This window comes from Mustela lutreola, chromosome 2 (assembly GCF_030435805.1).
Source record: "Mustela lutreola isolate mMusLut2 chromosome 2, mMusLut2.pri, whole genome shotgun sequence".
Lineage (NCBI taxonomy): Eukaryota > Metazoa > Chordata > Mammalia > Carnivora > Mustelidae > Mustela > Mustela lutreola.
The window spans coordinates 163,068,983-163,087,278 of NC_081291.1; the positions used below are offsets into that span (position 1 = coordinate 163,068,983).

Sequence of the window (18,296 nt, forward strand, 5' to 3'; positions counted from 1 at the left end):
GAGAATACCGTTCTGCATGCTCAGTGACCATCTCCACCTTAACCCAAGACTCAGAGACATGTAGAGGAAATAAATACATGTTTATATGGCCAATCCAAATTAAAAAACAAAAACAGAATAAGAACAGCACTATCAGTATAGACACTTCTTTTCTTTGAAGGGTTTCTTCTAAATTAGGATACAAAGATAGTCTGCCTCCAACCTAATTCCCATTTCTCTCCTAGAAGATAAACTTTAAAGTCAGAAGCTTTATTTTTATCTTCAAAAAACAAAAAAAAAAAACCCTAAAACTTCGTGTATACTCTTATGGGGACAGTGTATGATCCCAGCCCCAGACTGTTCTCCTCATTTCCCAAAAGCACATAGAACTGCCAGATCCCTTAGCAAAAAGGGTAAACTAATTGTATCCCAAAATATTGCAGAATGGGAACATAAAATGGCCAAGATTGTTTCAGTAGAGATTATTTTTCTCATCGTTGTTTTTCTTCTATTTGATTTTATTTTTAAATAGTAATATTAGGCCAAGTTTAATTTCTGTCTTCTTAGTTATTAACCACCCAGAAAAGCTTTCTCTTCTTCAATTCGTTGGCTAAAACTGATATTGCATTAGCAGTTTGATAAGGAAAGCTGGATCTAGCATTGACTTTTTAATAACTCAGAGTTGTAAGAGTGTGTCAATAACCATTATAAACACACATGCCTCCTGGGCACGCTATTGAGACTAGATTCTACAGGCCTCTGAAGGTTCTCAGAGAGGACCTGTCTACCTCTGTAAATCCAGGTCCTTGGAATTTTGGCCAGACATTGAAAGGCTCATAGGTGATCATTCCATTTCATGCTCAAAAATGCTTGTGTATCTCTGATCTTAACTAAATGCTTGTGTATCTCTGATCTTAACTAAGTAGAAGAAATTGTGTCTTGAATCCAAATCCCCTTCCAAATGCTACAGCATTTCTTTTCTTCTTTGTATAACAGAACTCCTTTGCCTGCAGTCTCTCCTTATTGCCCTTCTTAGTTTTCAACTCAGTGCAATCTCATTTGCAATCCACCACTGCTTTGGAACCCTTCCTGCTAAGGTCATCAGTGTTTTCAAATCCAATGGTTCCATCTCCTACATATCTACCCTGACCTCTGGGCAACCATCAGTACAGTTACTGCTCCTTTCTCTGACTTTTTGATACCAGCCTCTCTTGTTTTCCTCTGGCTTTATGGGTTTTCTTTATTATATCCTATTTGGGGGCACGTCCTCCCCTGCTTGCTTCACCTCCTCTAGATGTGGGAGTTCCTTGGCCCTCTGTATTTATCTATCTCCATTCTCCCAGGTGATTTCATCCAGCTGCATCATTAAAATACCATCTACGGCCCAATTACACCACAATCTATACCTGGTATACACAATCTATACCAGTCCTCAGTTCTGACCCCTTCTCTGCATTACAATCTAATGTATTCAACTTCCTACGTACATGCATTAGATCCAAACGAAACTCTCAATCCCCCCAAATATTATATCCCACATCTCCCCTCAGTTTATGAGCCCCCATTCACCCACTTGCACAGTCCCAAACCTAGCTGCTGTCCTTGATTCTGCCTCCTTTTGTCACTGTCTGGATCCAATCTCTCTAACTGCACTGTCTACCTTAGTCCAAGCTACCAGCACCTTGCGACTACATTGCTGCATTAGCTCCTGTCTGCCACTTTGCTTGTATCCTTATCTCCCTATATCAACTGTCTACAAAACAACAAGTTGATCTTTTAAAAATCACAGACTGCTCCCTTGCTTTGCACTAGCTTCCAAGCTCCTCCTCAAGGTCTTCAAGACCCTACATGACTTTGATCCTTTCTAGGACCCTCTTCTCTCCCTTGCTTAATCTTTCCACATTAATCTTTCTGCTAGTTTTCGTTAAAACTCCAAGCTCAGTGCACCTGGGTGGCACAGTCAGTTAAGTGTCCGACTTTTGGTTTCAGTTGTGATCTCAGGTCATGAGAGATCAAGCCCTGTGTTGGACTCTGTGTTTGGCACAAAGTCTGCTTGAGATTCTCTCTCCCTCTTCCTGCCCCTCTTGCTTGTACTCTCTCTTTATCCCTCTCTCGCTCTCAAATAAATAAATAAATAAATAAATCTATCTTTTTTAAAAAGATTTAAATCTTGGGGCACATGGGTGGCTCAGTGGGTTAGGCTTCTGCCTTCGGCTCAGGTCATGATCTCGGGGTCCTGGGATCGAGCCCTGCATCAGGCTCTCTGCTCAGCAGGGAGCCTGCTTCCTCCTCTCTCTCTGCCTGCCTCTCTGTCTGCTTGTGATCCCTGTCTGCCCAATAAATAAATAAAATCTTTAAAAAAAAAGGAAAAAAAAAGATTTAAATCTTTTTTTTTTAAAAAGATTTATTTATTTATTTTACAGAGAGATACACAGCAAGAGAGGGAACACAAGCAGAGGGTGTGGGAGAGGGAGAAGTAGGCTTCCCACCGAACAGGGAGCCCAATGCGGGTCTCCATCCCAGGACCCTGGGATCATGACCCAAGCCAAAAGCAGAGAGTTAATGACTGAGCCACCCAGACATCCCAATAAATAAATCTTAAGAAAAAAACAAAAACCCTGTAAGTTCATTTCCACTGCATGATTTTCAACCGTGGCTTCCTCTGTCTAAAACACCATTTCCCTGTCTCTTCATGTGATTAACTATTTCTCATCATTTTAATCTTGGTTCACTTGTCACTTCCTCTAAGAGCCCTTTTCGCTACCCTAGGTACTACCCAGATACACTGTCACATCACCTTGTTTTGCCTTCTGTGTGGCACATATCATGACCTAAAATCTCATTCATTTGTTCATGGCCTATCTATCTCCCATGTCCACTAGACTGTAAGTTCCATGAGAGCAGTAACCAGTGTTCAGGTTAGTGCCTGGCAGGCAATAGGACATAAAAAATATTGAGTTTTAAATTTTAGAATGATAATACAAATCATGCATTGCATTAAAAGCCATAGAATGTTGGCAATGAATGAGCCATTTAGAATGTCTTTTATTTTATGTATGGCATTGGGTCCTGGTTGAGGCCTACCTAAAACTTGAGTAATCTGAAGGACTATCATAAACTGCTGGGTGGGAAGCTTCTTGGTGTCTGTTTTAATGATTTGCATTAGTGGAAGATATCGTTAAAAAGAAAGTTTGTGAGAAAAATACAAAGAATTCAGGAGCAACTCTAGAGTGAGAGTAATAAGATGAAAGAGGGAAGACAGCTACTCAGTCAAATCTGAAGCTCTAGGGACCAAGGGAGTTACTCCTGTGGAAGGGAGTTGCCAGTTTGGTTTGTTGTTTTGCTTTGCTTTGTTTTGTTTTGTTTTTTGTTTTTAGGAATTTCGTAAAGCAAAAAAACCAACCAAACAAACAAAAAACCAAACAACAACAACAAAAAAAAACCCATAAGCAATGTTAATTTACTGCCCAGATGGCAGAGTGGGCCACTGCATTGGGAAAAGGCCATCTCAACATCTCTGTTCCTCTGTGGCTCCCAGTGTGGAAAACACTGATCCCTGGGACATTTGAAGAGTGTGCAGCTTTGGGAGACACCAGAAACAGTCCTCTGGGCAGAAAGTCAGGATCTTCCCTTCTTGGCTTTGCTTCCTTAGGACTGGCTCTTGTCTTGGGCTACCATGTTTAAAAATGGCTGTGGCAGAATGAGACACTATCTCCTTTCTCATTCACGTCCAGGGGGAAGACAGTGAAAGTTCATTGGTAGGAATTCTAGGGAAAAAAAACTCACTCTATTTTCTCAGCTTTGATCCCAAAGGGGATGGGCACCCCTGCAAACTAAGATTGGGAACTGTGAGAAGACTGTGGCAAGCGATTGCTTTCCATTCATTCATTGGCACTTACTGAGCACCTACCATGTTCCAATGGTGAACAAAGTGTACACAATCCTTTCAGCTGTATCAAGAGGCCCACAATTTCAAAACCACAGACTCTATGGCTCTATCTTGGGTAACCTACTCATTTCTGGAAATGGGGGAATGTGCCCAGGGTGACTCTTTTCCATACCACAGGGGAGAGGAAGCGACAGTGCAGTTCTTCTCATTTGTAAGTCTGGCATATGACTCCCCTGCTACAAAAAGCTACAATCACCCAGAGCAAGCATGACCTTTCCCCTGAACTCAGAGGTTGTCAGCTGCTGCAACTCTTTGTTTTCCCCCACTCTCCAAGCAATGTTTGGAGAGTAAGGAGATCGAGAGGGCAGACATATGGATTGGGGGGTTATGGCTTCCTCTAGACACTGGAGGAACTTTGGCTGTGCCCTCTTGACAGGGGAGCATTCACTGCATTTTAAAAGAATGCTCTTCTCTGCAGATATGTCATTTTCAGGCTAGTGGACAAGTGAGGTATCAGAAGAAAGAATGCTGATAGAGGTTTGGCTAAAGGCAAGAGAGCTGACAAACATTTCCCTTTTGAGGCAGGAGGAAAACACCCGCATCAAGGATAAGTAGCTTGCTTGAGAAAAGTCAAAGTCAAAATGGAGTATGAATTATTGATTTTCAGTAAGTCAGGAACTAATATTCTACTTTTACCCTCACTCCATGTTCTCTAATTTTGGCAATAATTCAACAGCCTCTTTCATGTCCAGAAGCCAACCCTTCAAACACCACTCATTATTTTTCTTTTATCCTCCTTTTTCTTTCTCTTTATTTTCTCTCCTTCCCTTTCATCCCCTCTCCCCCTCCCATTCACATTTCTCTCATTCTCCTGCTCCCTTCTTTTCCCCTCTTTTTGCTTTAGGATGTTTCCTAGCAACAGCTATTTCAATTTTAAAAGGATGGGAAGGGCCACCAGTGTTGCCAAGGTTACCAGTATTTCCTGCTGTCATCGCAGGAAGTAACTTGTGTGTCCGATCACAATGGAATCAGATACCCCAACGGACACCTTCCTTGCTATGCTGCCTGTCTCCTCAACATCCAGATAATGACAAGGTCTTCTACAGCAAAAAGTTTTGCCAAACTATTTCACAGTGTTTTAGATGTTATCATTAGTGAGAAACTATTCTATAACCCAGATGTTTATAGAAAAGTTTAGGGAAATGTAAAATAGTGATAATGACAATAATTAGATTTTAAAATCATTTTAGAAGGCAGCAATTCTATTCATTTGAGATATACCATCAGACTTCCAATAGCAAGATAACAATATTGTCGGTCAACAGAGCCCATAGAGTGATAATGAATCAACATCAGATAAATTGCCTTTTAAAAATACAATAATCATAGTAATTTGTACCTATATCCATCATTCAGGTATTGTATCCACTTTAAAAGACAGAAATCTCCAAAATTAACCACCATTATAAAAAATTAAAAATTCGTTTGGCGGGATCTTTTCTATTAGTCATAAAAAAATAGATTAGTGTCCAGAAACTAGTTCAAAGACTGTTTACATCAGGCCTAGAGCATAAATATGAGGCCCAGAAGACTGAAGACCAGCCTCCATGTGTGGTCCTAGGTCTAAACTCACATTACCTAGATCACTCAGGCTAAAACATCTATGACTTCTCTATGTCATTGCACCCTACATTGGCATACCTCCCTTAAAAAACCCTCATACTTCCTTATTTCATTTCCATGATGACTATGTAAGGATGCACTTTCTCCATTTTATAGACAATCAAACTAAAAGCCAGGGACTTTGAGTCACTTAGTGGCAGAAGACTGGCACCAAGCCTTCTGACTCCTAACTCATGGAAAGAAATAATTTCTTCCCACCAGATGCTGATGAAATAGTACCTATGCATGGCTTCTTCCCCTGCTCCTTACTAGTTCCTCCTGGAAGCACTTGCTGCATAAATCACTTGTGCACGAATCCTCCTCTAGGGTCAACTTCTTGGGAGCCCAACTCCTACAACTCCTATCACAGTCCTCTTTCTCCATGACTCCAACTCTCACTATTCCCGTCCCTTGAACGTGACAGGGGTGGCCATGATTGCCACTGGGGTTGGTAATGATTGCCACTGTTGCTAATTCTAGCATGCTTTCTCAGGCTTGGTGCCTCTCTTAACTCTGCTCACACTCACTATTTTAGTTCTTTAGTTGAAGTCACATGAGGTACCTTAGTCGGTTTCTGTTTAATGCAGATACCATAACTGTTAGAGACTCTTCACTGATCTCCCCAATTTCACTTTTACATTTCCTCTCCCTCAATCTCTTCTCTATAGACTGGCTGGAGTGATATTTTGAGAGCTAGATCACATCATTCCCCACTTAAAACCATCAATTGGGGGCACCTGAGTGGCTCAGTTGGTTGAGCAATGGCCTTCCACTAAGGTTATGACCCCAGGATTTCGGGATCAAGTCCCCCAGCTCCAAGGGGAGTCTGTTTCTCCCTCTGACCTTCCCCCCTCTCATGCTCTCTCTCTCACTGTCTCTCTCTCTCAAATAAATAAATAAAAATCTTAAAAAAAAAATTTAAAAAACCCATCAATTGATCCCCATCATGCACAGATAATGTCCCAGCTCCCTGCCATCATGGAGTTCTTTCATGCTTCAGCTGTATCTTTAGCCACAGCTCTGACTACTTCTTTCTTGATATACTTACATTGCAGCAATACCAAACTACATGTCATTCCCAACACAGACCAGGGTTGCATCTTACCTCTGTGCTTTGGTTCAGTTCATGCTGTTCTAGAAGGGTACTGTGCTCTCTTCTCCTCGAAATGTCATTCATCAATTCCTCCAGTTCAAGCAAGCGTCATCTCTCCAGGAAGACTGTGGTTGCTGGAAGATACAGATTCTTCATTTATTAATTTTATGCCATCCATTTCAGCCTTACACAGAATAGAAAGAAAACTGAATGAATGGCATTCAAGGAGTGAAAATAGCTACTTCTGCACTAAAAATACCTTTATAAACACTCAACTGTTATTGGAGGTATCTTTGAGAAGTGAACTAATGATGTTAATAATTGCCATTTACTTGTGCCACTCTGTACCAGACACTTAATGTATAATACTATTATTTAATCTTCACAACAAATATAAGGTCTCATTATCCTTTTTTTTAAGACTGAGAAAAACAAAGCTCACAAAGATAAGAAATGTCCCTTAGGTCACACAGCTAATAAGGGATGGACTTGGGATCTGAGTACTTGTATGTCTATCTTTACTCCAGGACTGTGCTCTCCCCTTTACAGAGAAGCATCTATATCATAATGTAAAGTAAAACCATACCTATGACTTCACAGGGGCCAACCCCTCACTCCATTCCATTCCCAGCCTTCTGGTCACCATGAAGGAGACACTGATTGGTTTCATATACCCATGTTTATATTAAAGTCACAAAACTTCAGCGGCATAACCAATGCTCTATCCACGCATCCATTTCTAGCTATTCTCGAAGGCATTTTGTTTGGTTGCATTTCATCTAAAGAGATGGCAGAACCAGAGACAGGCAGATATTTACACAGAACAAACAAATCTTTCCTATATACCATACACAATAAAATACTCATGGAACATTACTTCCCTGCAAGAGCTACTATGACAGCCGCATTCCCATGAACATCTTTTACCGGTTCTCCATAGGACTCAGCAAGGCCCTGATCACATGCTGGTCACACACACAGAGGCAGATTCAGACAATTAAAGTTGTGATTTGTTTTCGCTACCATCAAAACTTGATAACTAAATGGTAGCAGTGGTTAATGTAGCATTTTATAAGCAACAGTGAATTACCCATGGTTAGTGACTAATAATAAATTAGTATTGTTATACTTGACACACACGAAAATGTCTACAGATGGGAGATCATGTCACAAGCATGAAAAAGAGAAAGTTGGAATCAGGTTCCACAAAAATTACAGAACAAGTGACTCAAAAAAACAGATCTGCCTGCTTTTGACTTCTGCCTAGTTCAGAGTCTCCTTCTCCACTTCATGATGTGGCTGCCACCACAGGAAGATGGCTCTTCTCTGCCCACTCTCACTCCAGTGAAGGGATCAACTTGTATTGGCTCTGCCTAGGACTTTACTGGTTTTCTTACTAAAAATTCTGTATTTACTTCTGAAAATTTGGCTTCCAGTTATGGTTAACTGTGGGAGGCAGAATACTGGCTTCACAAAGATGTCTGAATCTTATTCCCTGGAACCTGTGAGTATGTTCGCTGACATGAAAGGGACTTGGCAAATATAAGGATCTTGAGGGAGGCCCTACCCAATCACATGGGTTCTTAAAACAAGAGAACTTTTTCTGGCTATAGCCAGAGACCCACGTGGCTGCAAAGAATGGTCCCAGAAAATGCAACATTGTTGCCTTGGAAGACAGAGGAAGGGTCCCTCTAGAAACTGGAAAAAGCAATGAAATGGATTCTTTTCACACCTCCAGAAAGAAAAACAGTCCTGCTACAATCTGATTTCAGCCCAGTGAGACCCGCATTGCAGTTCTGATCAATGGAACCGAAAAGATAATAAATGTGTTGTTTTAAGCTATAAGTTTGTGGTAATTTGTTATGGTAGCAATTAAAAAAAAAAAAAAAAAACTAATACAGGAGCCAACTCATCTGAGTTTGCCCAAGACTGTCCAAGTCTTAAAACTAAAAACCCCTAAGGTCCTGGACAAACCAGGACAGTTTGTCACGCGACCCCCATTTTTCATTCCCAGTACTGGGCTCTAGAATTCTCCGTCAATACTTAGGTACCCTCGGATGAAATTACCTGGCTTCTCAAAAGATACCCTTAAAGCAACGATTCCCAAGCATGAGTGTGAATCAGAATCACCTGGAGGACTTGTTTAAAACAGATTGCTAGACCTATCCCCAGAGTTTCTGATTTAGTGGATCAAGAATGAAACCTCAGAGTTTACATCTCTAACATGTCCTAGGGACATAATGATGTGCTTCTGGGCATACTTTTCAACCAGTCCTAAGAGACAAAGACCTCAGGGACAACCACGAACTGAGTTTTATCTGTTCACAAACATGCCAGGCATAGATCAAAATGAGATGGGTTTGTGGCAGATATTAACCATTAGAGCTGACCAAATACACAATCTGAGATCTTCTTGATGTGCTAGAACATGTTTGGAACACTTCTATTTCTACCTTTTATAAATCTTTGGGCCCTGGGCAAGTTACCTACTACTTTAACTCTCAGAATTAGAGCTAAACTATGTAAAGCAGGTGGCTTGGTGTGTACCATATGATATTGCTCAATAAATGAACAGCCAAGTGAGAAGCCAGTCGTTACCAAAGTATCATTCACACAGCTCAGACACCTAATAAGAATGCAGAAGGGAAAGGTGGTTCTTTGCCATTCACCCTTGGTGTGAAGATCTGAAGTCTTGGTTATACTACATAAATTCAGCAAATTCCCACCACAATTTGAACAAAATATATAGGTTTCCTGGATTCTCCTATTTTTCATTTTTTCAGAAACATGTCTAAAGACCCTCTTATGTACAAATCACCAAGTTAAATGCTGTGGTCTCTTTGAAGTCTAAAATTCATCAATTATTCAACAAATATGTATTAAGGACCTGCACAGTATGCCAAACATTACAATGGGCACGATGACAGAAAAGATCTGTGCTCCCAGAGAACTCATATTTTAGGGAAGCTAAACAGTGAAGAAAAGAGAGGAGAGGAGAAAAGAGAGGAATGAGAAGGTCAGTAATGTTTATGACAAGATAAAACTCGCCAGGGGTTGCCTTATAATAAAAAGGTAGTTTGAGATGTCCTGTATCAGGAGGTGGCATTTGAGCTGAGACCTGAACATCTGGGGGAAATCATTGCAGAGGAACAGCTAGTATACTCTAACAAGGAAACAGCTTGGTACATACAAAAAGTGGCCAAAGGAAGAATAATGTGGATAGATCATATTATGCAATGGGGAGAGATAAGAGATAGGAGGATTCTGTGAGTCTATGATGTTGTAGATCCTGGGTTGGCATGGATCATCTTCTGGAAGGAGGAAGCTTTATTAGGAAGGAAAAATAAAACCTGATTTTAAGGTGTAATTTCCATCTGTGGTTAGTTTCTGATGTCTGTTATTCTGATGTCTGATCTGATTTCTGCTTGTAGGAGGTATATGTTATTGTGAGTCAAACATCTCTTTTTCCTCTCCTAGGAAAGGAAGCAGTTCTCCCATTCCTGCCCTCTGGTCGGTTGGGGTAAAATTCTAATAGGGAGGTAAATAGTGTAGGCAAAACCAGTCATAAATTTTCCTAAATCAAATTAATGGGAACAGCTCTTTTTCCTCGCAAGTCATGGAGCTGTAAAGATAAACTCCTGAGTCAGCTTCTAGACATGGTTGCAGCCTCATGGAGAAAGCTGGTATTAATGAAAAGAGAGGATCAGACCTCAAGTATGGGGAGACAGAGATAGAGAGCTGAGGCCTTCCCTTCTCTAGATGAAGACCACAGGACCATTCTCCCACTAGTGCCATAGTTTGATTCCCTGAGCCAAAAAGTTCCCCTATGGTTTAAGATAGCTTGAGAAAGGTTTCCATCATTTCAGCCATTCTTACTGTTAGAGTATACATGACATCACCTTAAACCCGAGTGTTTCCCAATTCCTGTCTTCCTGTTCTTGCCCCAGCCTTCCCAGGCATCCAACCTCCATATATACAGCTTTCCTTGATTCGACCAAAGCTGAGAAGGGGGAGAACATAGCTGTTAGAACCAGAGCTTTCAAGAAACGGATTTGTGACTGAACTTCTGTTCATTTTAGGCTAACTATGTGGCCTAAGTCAACTCAAGTCACTGAACCGACCTGAGTTCCAGTTCCTTCACCCATAAAGAAATGGAGATAACACGAGTGCTTGCCCACAGGTAAGTACAACCCTTTTGGACTGCAAGATGCAGAGGCTAAGTGAAATAATGAAAGCAAAGCACACGGTACCATATGTGGTTGCCTTCATTAGAACTCAGCATTCAGATGCTCCTGGTGCCCCTTAACTTGCCTTTGGGGTTTGCTTTCTGCAACTGTCCAAAAGGAATAAAATTTCTTCATTCTTTTCATTTTCTCCCCCACTAGTGCCCTACTGACTGGATTATCAGTCCATAATCTATAAAAAGAAAATTGGACTGTGTGCCCATGTACATCTAAGTAACACTGAGGTGTGTGACCCCTGGTGCTGGTGCCGCATCCTTGGGATCACTGGCGCTATCATGATTCGCCGTGTCACTGCTCTGACATGAGAAAGGGTGAGGCTGTCTGCACACAGTTTTACAAAGTGATAGGTGTACAGAATTGAACTATGAAGCTGTTCTACTACTGGGAGTGTTGACAAGATAATATATGCAAAGCATTTGGTGTGCTTGGAAGGCAGGTATGAGCAAAATACAAAGTGGGATTAATTATTGATTATCTGTGGGAAGGAGGAATAGAGAAGCAGAAACCCATACTTCTCTCTTGGCATATTTTACATTCTGCCTTGTGTTGCAATTATTTCCCTATCAGACTGTAAACTCTGAAATGAGGGGCTTTGCCTTATGAATTGTTGTATCTCCTATAATCCCTGGAAAATAGGAGGTTTCCAAAAAATGTTGGTTAAATGAACGTCGAACGAATAATTAGAATATATGGTTAATAACAAAACAGCAATTACTTTGTGTGAAATAAAGAATAAGCAAGTAAGAAGTCAGTGTGACATTGTGAGAGGAGAAAAAGCTTTAAGTTCAAATCCAAGTTCTTCCATTCCTTGGTTTTATAAACTTAGGTCAATACTTGATATATTTTATCTTTCTTTTCATCTAACTAATAGGAAGTTCAATGCCCATTTGGCATGTTTGTGATGAGGATTAAGTATAACAATGCCAAGAACTGCTATAAATGATAATATAATTATTTGTAGAATCCTAATGCTTCAAGTTATATTCTAGGTAATTCTGTTTGTATCCCTCTGGTCAATCAGGTTAATTCTCTGAATGGCCTTGGTCAGATGTTTCCTTAAAATGGATTGTTTCCCTCAATTACAAGTGGAGAACATTGCATCCTGAACTCTTTTTCTTTCTCTTATTTTAAATGTAATTAAATCAACATTCTAGGCCAAGTTAAAAAAAAAAAAAAAAAAAAGACTTCACACTTACTGTACTACAACTGGGCATATCTCCTGCTTTGGTCAGGCATTCCAGATGGCTGTTGTATTCCCTTGGCTGTTCCTTTGCTTTGCTTGTGAGGTTTTTCTGGGATTGAGTTTGTTCCTAAGAGGCATCAAAGCCCCTTGATAAAACATGGCAGGTGTTCTTTAAAATGCTCTTTAAATTTATCACTCAGTTAAAAAAATGCATAAGAAGCAAATAAATCTGTTTGTGGATCCAACTCAGGAAGAAACTAGAGTGAGAGCACAGATAATTCACTAGGAAGTTGCTCACTAGGCCCAGCAAACTCTCAATCCTCCAGATATTTTTGCTTTGACTCAGGAAGGCAGCAAGGTTTTACTACTCCCACCCTCCATGATGAATGCTCCATATAACTAGAAAGTCATCCACATCTTTATTTTAGGCCAATTCCAGAGAATTTCTGATAGGCTACCAAATGGAAAATTCAGGGTTTTGGAAAAGTGAGGGGGCAGGGGATGAAGGGCTTCCAGCAGCCTGAACTCTGAATAGAGCTCATAAAACCGTATCATATATCAATGGTGGTTGACCCTTCTGGTGAAACATCTTTTTTGTACCTCACTACAGTAAAAAGAAATCATAGTCTTCAATTTTGAAGCACCACACAGGGATGCCTGGCTGGAGTTGGTAGAGCATGCAATTCTTGATATTGGGGTTGCGAGTTCAAGCCCTGCGTTGGGTATAGGAAAAAAAAAAAAAAATCCAAATTTGAAGCACCACACAAAGCCTTCCCTAATATAGTGTCCCAGGTACAGGGAAAAGGGAATCTATTAAAAACACTCCTGTTTTCTCCTTTACACTCACACAATTATCATACAATACTTCTGCCACCAGAGGTGTGGGCCTTCTATGTATCAAATAATTTTCTGACACCGTTAGGTATCCTATAATTCAATTCAATTCTGACACTGTCTACCTGGGGTCAGGAGGTATCCCACAGTTGAAGGGCTCAAACTCACAAGACTGCCCCAACTTCAGACAATAATTGCAAGTTGTAGGCTGTCACCCTTACTTTTGACCAACTGGCTCTAAATAGGGACTCCCATAACCCCTCCTTGGGTTTGATAATTCACTAGAATGGCTTATAGAACTCAGAGAAACACTTATCTACAGTCACTGGTTTATTATCAAGGCTATAGTAAAAAATATGAGTAAATAGCCAGATGAAGAGATTGATAGGGTGAGGTCTAGAAAGGTCCTGAGCTCAGGAGCTTCTGTCCCTGTGCCATTGAAGTGTGCCACCTTTCTGGCCTGTAGACTTGCTCATCAACCCAGAAGCTCTCCAAACCTGGCGACTTTGGGAATTTTTATGGAGGCTTCATTGTGTAGGCAGAAAGGATCTTTATCTCAATCTCCAGGCCCCTCTTCTTCCCAGTAGATGAGGAATAGACCTGAAAGTCCCAACCTTCAAATCATGGCTTGATCATTCTGGAGACCAGCTCCCATCCTAAAGCTATCTAGAAGCCCACAAAGAGTCACCTCATTAGAGCAGAAGACAATTTGTAATTTCCAAGGGATTTAGAAGCTCTGTAACAGGAACTGGAGTCAAAGACCAAATATCAGAAAAATATTCCTACTCTTCTTAACACTTAGGAAATTATAAGGGTTTTAGCTTTGTGCTAGAAACTGGAGATCAAGACCAATACATATATTTTCTATTATTTCACAGAATTTAACCACTCTATAAATAAAATAGATAAAAGCAGAGTTGATACAGATGAAATAGGAGAGTCCTTTAGATTCTGTCTTTAGCTCAATTTTCCAAAAGTCAGTCTCCCATGAGCAAGCAATTGGTCAAATGACCAGCTAAAAGAATACATGTGCTGTGTAGTTTTCGTCTTCATACAGCATTTTAAGAAATGTCCAATTTGTTTCTGACCAACCTCCCTTCTGCAGCAGCTGGAGAAAGCAGACAATAATGGGGTTTTTTGGAAGATTTCATGAGTCACAGCTGTGATGAAGAACCTTTCCTATAGCCAGGAATTCTGTGGCCTGATCCACCTCGCTTCCCACCACCATCACCATGGGTACAATGAGTCCATTGTTAGTGATAGGGGACTGTTTATAGTATAATCTGTGGGTGACTCCCAGTTTGGTCACCACCCCTTCCCAAGCTTCCAGGGCTCTTGTGCTATTTCCTGGCTACCCAAGAATCTCATCACGGTATCTATCTAGATTCTACCTTCCTGCCATAGCTGTCCATTTCCCTTGACCATGGCCCTCAATACCCTTCTCTTCTCTCGTGCCTTAAAACCTATTTGTTTTCCAGGGTGAAAGCTAGTTACACTGATAAATGGAATGTATTACTCCTTCTAGGAGGCATATTCATATTTTAGTGAGTGGCTTAACAGAGGAACAGCCTATAAATACTAAAATAATAAATAGCTCTCATTTATTGTGCATCTAATACACATCAGGCACCAAGAACCACTTTACATCCATTATTTCTATTCTGTACCACAATCACACAGGGAGTATATTTGCCATTTTATAGAATGAGGAAACTGAAGCAATTTGCCTGAGGTCACAGATCCAGTAATGGACAAAGCTAGAAAATGATTCTGGGTCTATCTGGTTTGATCTGATTGAGCATCTCTAATGCAGGACTTGAGGAAATAAACAATAATCACAAAGCACTTTCAATGCCATAAAAGTAAAGTAACTTGAAGGTTAATAGGGATCTCAATGACTTTTATATCACACTTCACTGAAGCTTCTCTCCTCCATGTTGGTATAGGCAGCTCTTCTCGTCAAGTCAATCATGATCTAAACTAAACGTTTTACTGGTCATCAATTCCAAGGTAAACAGATCTAAAGAGCTCTCTTGATCTCAAATCCCTATAGGTTCTGAACATAGAGTTTCTCTGCTTTCTCCACTTTAGAAACGAGGATCTTATAGGACAATTTATAAAGGATTGAGAAGTCATTGAAAGACAGAATTCCATTAAAGCTGAGGATCAAGCCTGCTGAGCTAAAGGTACAGCTCTTTGTGACCATGGCCGTGGTCAGGGAACCCAGGAAAGCACAGCTTGGTCTATGCAGAGAAATAGGATGAGACCTGTAAGGAAGGTAGACTTGGTAAATTCTCAAGAAGAAAAAGATGTAAGCCAAGAAGAGCAGGGCAGTGAATTCAGAAATTATTAGTCTTCAAGGAATCTCCAAAGCTCAGAAAAGCTGGAAGTTCTATTTAGGCAACTGCTTTTTGGTTTTATTAAGAACAAAGATTCTCACACCCCTAGAAAGGCAGAGTTTATTATATCTAAGACAATAATTGTGAGAGTATCTATCTCTGCTGACATTGTACTGGAAAAGGTATGAGAAAGAAGAATATTAACATATGTCCCTAAGGCAAAGCTAAAAAGGAGGATACCAAAGACATTGGGTTGTAGTTGTCAAAGGGCACAGCACCATATCCCCCTACCTGCCATAACTTGCATCCAACCAACTACCCATCTACTTTCCCCATCCTACTCCACTGAACTGGAATATACGGAGCATCTTTTCCATTGAAGGCCTTGATGCATTAAACAAAGGCTTGGCTCTATGGTATTTCCTAAACACTTAGAATCACAGAGTTGCAAATATAGGTTTTTCATTCAAACAGCAGTTTCAATCACCTCTGAATTCTTGAAAGTCTCTCAAAGTCAAACCTTTGCTTCATGAGTCCCACTACAAAGTCTATGAACTTAAAAATTGCAGTCTCAAACATTCTGAGACTGCATTCTACTGACTACTTCGTATGCATTCTCTAATCCTCGTGGATACCCTCTGAGATAAGTATTATTATTCCTGTTTTACAGATGAGCAAACCGAGGCCTAGAAAGCTTAATCAGGCTGGAATATTCAAGTAGGTCTGACTGCAAAGCCCATGCTGGTATTTACCCTATTGCCTCTCACTTGCTTTCTACTAGAACAGGTGAAAGCCAGAGTCTGGTTTCACCTTTATAACACTGGTGCATGCAGACACACTGTTGTTTCCTGGAAATCAGAGTGGGTAGAAAGACAGGGAAGGCAACCACCCCATACAGGGGAAATTCTGGTCTTTTTAATAAATCTAATGAGATGATAACAAACAAGGAAATGGCCCAGGATTACAAAATGGGTGGAGTCAGTCTATTTCCTGCAGACAATAACAAACTATATCCCAAACAAACTCTAGGCTGGTAGAGTTGCCATATGGAGAAGATATGGAACGACTCATATTTGGAGAGCTGTCACAATGTGGAATATCTCTTACTGAGTCCCAAATCTGCCACTTATTAATTGTGTGACTTTGGTGAGGTCACAGCCTCTCTGAGTACTAGTTTCCTCATCTGTGATATGATAATCACCGTGCCTGCCTCGGGCCTGCTATAGAACTCCACAGAAGAACACATGCAAATCAACTAAAACACGGCAAGTGCTCTGGCAAAATTGGCTATTTTAAATTTTAAGTTATTTCCAGTTCCATGGAGATTTCCTTTAAGTTCTACATCCCTGTTCTGTCTCCCTGCGTCTCTCTATGCCACAGTTTTCAATATTCAAGGATAGAATGATTTCTTTGTGATAAATCAAACAAGTGGGCTAAAAAAAAACGCCATGTTAAAGAGACCAGGATGCTCAGATTGACAGCTGGTGGCACCTGTGACAGCAGCTCAGGGTACCACCTTCTTTTTACACCAAGGGCCTCAGGAATCCTGAGCCAGGATGCAGGGAATCCTGCTGTTTGCTCCTGGTTTTCATCTCTGCAGGCCGACTGATGTTCAGGGAGAGCAAACTCTCCCCATTTGCCCTAGGGGGGGCGATGCTTAATTATGCACCATGCTTCTGATTTCCCTCTGGAAGGCTGGCGCCAGGGCCTAAACTCAGCTCTCCCCCAAATCTCCAGAGACACAGGCTCCTGGAAAGCCTCAGCCATCGCCCCTCCCCCACCATGCATGCGCACACAGAGGCTCGCAGCCCGGACCCCCCCCCCCCCCAACACAGACAGACAATGGCTGTTGGCATCAGTTCAACCCCACCCAATACTACCGCTCTGGGACAGGGTTGGAGAGTCAGGAAGACAGGAGGGGACTGGAGAGGCTCTGCTCTTCGCAGAATAGCTCTCAGGGCCCTGACCAAGCCTGTTTTAAATATTCCGTTCACATGCCTAGTCCACCACTGCACTGGCAGTGTTTCCGTGGTGAGCAGGCCCTGATTTTCATATTTCTTCTTCTTGCTTTTAGAGCTCTTGCCTTATAGGAAAAATCTCCCTTCCCCCCAACCCTGTCTGGTATTACCCCTGAGAACATTCCTGACTAAGGCTGTTTCCAGCTTGCATCCCCTGCCCCCTCCTTCTATTGCTTGGAGAAACTGTACAGTGAAAATTCAGAAAATATTTCATCCCCTTAGGAAAAAGTGATTTGAATGTTTTAGCAAGGAAATCACTTCAAAAGCATTTGCTTCCACCCACCCCCTCCAGCAGCCTGCAAAGCCAGGAAATGAAGGCAGATTCTACAGGACAGACACCATCAAAGAGTAAATGACACCCTAGGGACTGCAGGGAGGGCCATTCTGTTGCTTAAACACCCAGCCACAGTCCATTAAATGGGGCTGGTTTAACCAAATCACAGGGCTTTCCTCTGGGCTTCTAACCCCAAGGGCTCCCTTTACTCCCAAGGGGCTGTCCGCAGCATCTTTCCCTTTAGTGTCTGCAGATTTCATCCATATGGTTTCCATTTCTCTTTCACAAAATGGATGATGTTGACTCTGCTAAAGAAGAGGAGTCTCCAATTCAGTGTCATGGCACCTGCTACCAGCATCAGATGCATTTCTGGCTGAATTGATCCTGACCACGTGTTTACATTGTCAATTTGATTTTCTCTTCTTCCTTCCTCCCGCCCTTCTCTGCCACCCTCCTTCCTTCCCTCCTTTCTTAGAAAGAATGGAGGCTAGAAAGAGGTGAAAGAGATAAGTAAAATTATGACCTGTTTCTTTCAAATCACTGGCTCTGATCAGCCTTTAAAGCAGAGACCAATCTCGAGCTTTCTATGAAAGACTGTGGGTTTCTGTTGAAATGCCAATTGAATATTACACCCACCTTAAAAGACCACCAGAGACGTGAGTCAAAGCCAATCAGCAAGGGTCGTTTATTGCAGGTTCGAACCTGGACCTCTGTGCCTCTCGTTGCCGATAACGGATAACGCTGGAGAGGTCCGGAGCTGGGTTGGTGCAGGATTTTTATA

General features: G+C 41.4%; 1 long non-coding RNA gene across 2 annotated transcripts in view; it reads right to left on the reverse strand.

The window, feature by feature from the left end:
- LOC131825103 (uncharacterized) overlaps positions 1–18,296 on the reverse strand; it is a 395,582-nt gene that overhangs the window by 151,586 nt on the left and 225,700 nt on the right. For both annotated transcript variants that reach the window (XR_009351129.1, XR_009351128.1), the window contains exon 2: positions 6,636–6,757. This is a non-coding gene — a long non-coding RNA (uncharacterized LOC131825103). The remainder of the gene's footprint in view (positions 1–6,635; positions 6,758–18,296) is intronic.